The sequence below is a fragment of the Acyrthosiphon pisum genome, unplaced genomic scaffold (assembly GCF_005508785.2).
Source record: "Acyrthosiphon pisum isolate AL4f unplaced genomic scaffold, pea_aphid_22Mar2018_4r6ur Scaffold_20845;HRSCAF=22308, whole genome shotgun sequence".
Lineage (NCBI taxonomy): Eukaryota > Metazoa > Arthropoda > Insecta > Hemiptera > Aphididae > Acyrthosiphon > Acyrthosiphon pisum.
In genome coordinates, this window is record NW_021770247.1 from 4,919 (window position 1) to 9,590 (window position 4,672).

A 4,672-nucleotide genomic window follows, 5' to 3' on the forward strand; every position below is an offset into this window, starting at 1 on the left:
AGTACCCACAATATTGGGCATTGTACCATATTCGGGTACAAGTTTTTATACATATATAGTGATCTAAAGACATTTATGAAAAGTAAATATTCGTAAAAAGCATAGTTAATAAAACCATTTTTATTTTTTAACATCCTTATTTCATGACACAGAAAAATACGGATTTGATAATGTTTTTGCCAACCGAACATGTGGATCAATGGCGGGTATGATGGGTCAAACATCGTCATACCCCCTTGACACCATAAGGAGAAGAATGCAAACATCCATCATTACGGGCGAAAACTATCAGAACTTTTGGACGACGTGTTCAAAATGTATAAGTAAGGTATTTTTATTTAGTAGAAATACGATAGCTCACTTGCCTCTCCCAAATTTTGTATATGTTAATATGAAGATATTTGCTAAAAAAAATTTGTCTGACACTTTTTCTCAGGCAGCCCGTCGTATAATCTCAATCAATTAAAGTTGTTTACCCTAATATTTATAAGTGAACTTAAATGTTTGATATAAACAATATTATTATTTATTTATTTATTAGGCGTTCAAAAAAACGTTGAAAGAAGAAGGAATAAATGGCTTGTATAAAGGCTATGACCCACAATATTGGGCATTGTCCCATATGTGGGTACAAGCTTTTATACATACAGTTATATAAAGACATATATGAAAGGTAAATATTCGTAAAAAGCATAGTTGATAAAACCATTTTTATTTTTTAATATCTATATTTCATGACACAGAAAAGCACGGATACGATAATATTATAATAAACCTTACTAGGGGGTCAATGGTGGGTATGATAGGTCGAACAATATCATACCCCCTTGACACCATTAGAAGGAAAATACAAACATCCAACATTACAGGCCAAAACTATAGAAGCTTTTGGGCGACTTGTTCGACAATTTATAAGTAAGGTATTTTTATTTAGTAGAAATACGATTGAGCACGCTTTTTTTTATTCAAACATTGCCAAATTCAATCATGTTAATAAAAAAGTATGACTTGTAACTATGACAAATTATATAGGTATCATCATTCATCACAGCATTTTGATACGCATCCTCCGCTTTTTACTTCACCTATATTGTAGTTCCCCACTTCTTATTGGCTGTCAATCATACATTCATATATGAAGCGCTGAGCGCAAAAGTGGCCTAAACCACAAAAAATGAAAAATTGAAGCAACTGTACCAAGTTATTCAAAATTGTGTAATTAATATAAAAGCAAGACCGGCCTATTTAGTTTATTTTTTTTCCCCTAGATAGCAGCACTATTCTGTTGTTGCATCCAGTCATTTTTGTTTTCATTATAATGCAATACCGGCCTATTTACATTATCACAAAATAGGCCACTATGGTTACCAAATTTTATCAAAACCGTTAATAGGCCGTTTTAATCATAAGTTATAAACACGTTTAGTTCGTGGTTATAATGACTTTATTATGTATTGTTTTAATATTGTATTTGATAAGCATGATTATGATACATGCTACGTTATCATTTTATTCGTAATTCGGTATTATAATTCAACTAGCATTTTAATAATCCCATATTATGATTTTATATTCCAACTATCAAAACCCACAGCATATATAAATTAAACAAGTTACTATTACAAAATATATTTTATTTAGACGTAGGTAGTTAAAATCTAATATTTACGTCTAATATTTTCTTGTTGATAGGCTTTTTTCTTAGAATTATTATCTCCAAATGTAACTTTCCTTTTAAAAGTAAATGATGTGTTTTCAGTCCCTGAAATTTCATTTTTTTTATGATAACAGTTTTCATTTATTGGAGTATATATTATATTATTTTATTACTTAAAAATTGCAAAATTCAAGGTAATATTGATTAAAACAATAGATTAATAAAAATAGTTTGGGTGGAAGAGTTTTAAATAATCATATATTAAACAACATTATTTTTTTTTCTTACCGTCATCTGAATTAATCATAAGATGCGAGGATGATGATCTCTGTGTATGGTTATAATTATAACATATCTGTATGGCAGTAAATTATACTATTATTATTTATTATATTGGCAGTAAACCAGTCACCAAAATTAAATCGTTTAATATCGAATCTATTCCTGGAAATTATTACGGGCGCGCGGCTGATTACCGGTAACCAAAACGCACGGGCACGCAGCGCGGCCCAGACATATTATAATTGCAGTTAAATTCATAATACATAAAATAAAACACAAATAAAACTATACAAAATTCAACGACTTGTTGCTTTTTATTGATAACAAAATTAATAATAATCAAAACTGAATTAAAACAAAATTAATAATCTCATAGAGACCATCGTTGGAAGAAATGAGAAATGCATTGAATAATATACTGGAGATCGTCCGAACACTTAGAGAACTTAATACAATATACTGAGAATATAGGTGGTGGTGGGGTGGCCGGGATGAACCAGCCCCGCCAACAAGAAACGTTAGCACACAGACAGATCGTAATATACCTTAACTACTTAATTATAAATTTTTCATGTTAATTTATTTATTATATTTTCAGAAATTGTACCGAAGACGCATTGGAGGACTGGATGTTATGCGGCGTGTATAGTGATTTTAATTTCATACATTTTATTCTTCACAACATTACGCTTTTGAAAATTTTCTTCTGTAAACTTTTGTATTTTTTAAACTTTCTTTTTACAATTTGCATTTTCATCACACTAAATAGAACTCGAGATAGAACTTCTTCCATAGGGAGGTCCCGGAGGTGCTTGAGCTGTTTAAAATATCGTTGTGATAAATAATATAAATACTTGCAGTAAAATATATTTGTTTATTCAATTTAAAGATAGATTGAATACATAATTATGTTAAATTTTTAGTTTCTAAATGGTATCATGTAGTCTCCATTAGCAAGTGTACAATAAAAAGTAGGAGATAAATAAAAGATCGAAAAGTGGGATGGTGGAGACTGGAGAATTTGGGTGAGACGTGTATATTATTATATTGATTACGGTGTAACAGACCGACACGTAATGTATTTTACTTGAAGGAAGTGTGCATGAAATTGTCCTACTACTGTATTATACCTACCTAATGTTATTCAGATAATCTATATTATAGGTACATATATATATTCGATCACTGACCTTATGCGACGGTTTTTGGAGTGATTCTCTGCATCTGGTTTGTATTCCTCCGGGGTAGTGTTCGATGGTCGATATCACGGCGACAATATATGTATTTTGGTTCGTAAGGCTTATAAAATATTACGTGTGTGACGTTCCTTTCTAGAACCTCGTTGTATGTGGTAATAAATACCATTATTATATATGTGTGATACCATAGTAGATTTGGGCTCTGAATTATATACGTATCGTCGTTGCCAAAACAATACCACGTATCTCCAAAAAAATCAAAAATGAGTTATATACATCAAATTTTTCAGAAAAAAAAAACTCATGTTTTAGTGTAAATATCACGTATAATACACAAAATCCAAAGAGAATATAAACGTTGAAACATTATCACGTATATCCATTATCAATATTACTGTCAAAATATATCGTATCTCCAGGTTATCATTTTATACAACAACTGTTACTACAGTAGGTACTATTTCATAATTTATAATATAACTAGCTCTAAGTGTAACTCGGGGCCCGTTGGACTCGCTGAAAGTGGATACCGATTTTGGAGACAATGTCGTTGGAATTATAAAAGTCACGATTGTAAGACGAAAATGTAGGATTTGTGATAAGGATTAGTGATATGGATTGGAGATAAGGCTTGACGTTTTTACGGGAATGTTTAAAAGTTAGAGCGTCTAGCAATCCGTCACAAACGTTGTAAATGGATAGGCTTGATACGATCTCCTGTGTTGTTAAAAAGTGTAGAGTCGATTGATGTATTCGATTATCTAGCTATCAGTCATCAAATCACATAGATAGGCAATCGAATCGCAGACATAATGAGAAGCGTATATCACCAGGTATGCAATCCACCTACGGTGGATTGCCGACCACGTTGGTAGCGTAGGTAACTGAAGAACGGAAAATATAGTTAGACCCCCGGGCCCCCCGTGTTAGTTGTAAGTGAATACTGATTTTGTAGACACAGTCGAATTATATATGCCACACTTATGTTACAAGTCGGTTGACCGTAGCCTCGTACTTGTGGAGTTTGTATATAGATTTAGTAAATAAAGTAACAAACACACGTTTTAATATTCAATTAATAAAGTTTATTGCGTTCTGAACATATACAGACAATGGCACTATCTCCATTCTCCACTCGCTGTCTTACCATCTTAACGTTCCTTATATCTAAACTTATGTAGGACAATCCCTCCTATATAAAAAGTGCTTACTCGCAGTTTCGGGATTGTACCTGTTTACACTAATTTACAATAATCATTTCATTTCATAATTCTAACTGTTTTACAAATACTACATTTCTAATTTGTTTACTACTTGCTACATCCTTAGTTACTTCCTATGTTTAATAATACCAATTCATAACACTCCCCTTGTTGAATGAAAGCTCATGCCCTCATGAGTTTATTTTCTTATTACATTCTTTTTTTTTTTATATAAACAAATATTTTATACATTCATAAATCATTATATAATTACATCTTAACTCTACTTAATTTCTACGCATTGTATGTCGTCTACTGATTTTGTATTGACC

At 31.4% G+C, this 4,672-nt stretch overlaps 1 long non-coding RNA gene across 2 annotated transcripts in view; it reads left to right on the top strand.

Moving 5' to 3' along the window:
* LOC107883023 overlaps nucleotides 1–2,460 on the top strand; it is a 3,516-nt gene extending 1,056 nt beyond the window's left edge. Inside the window, exons 2-4 of one of the 2 annotated variants that reach the window (XR_003840034.1) lie at nucleotides 153–323; nucleotides 542–915; nucleotides 2,316–2,460. This is a non-coding gene — a long non-coding RNA (uncharacterized LOC107883023). Of the gene's footprint in view, nucleotides 1–152; nucleotides 324–541; nucleotides 1,201–2,315 lie in introns of those variants that run through there. The other variant, XR_003840033.1, reaches the window with a different exon arrangement.
* The last annotated feature ends 2,212 nt before the right edge of the window (nucleotides 2,461–4,672 follow it).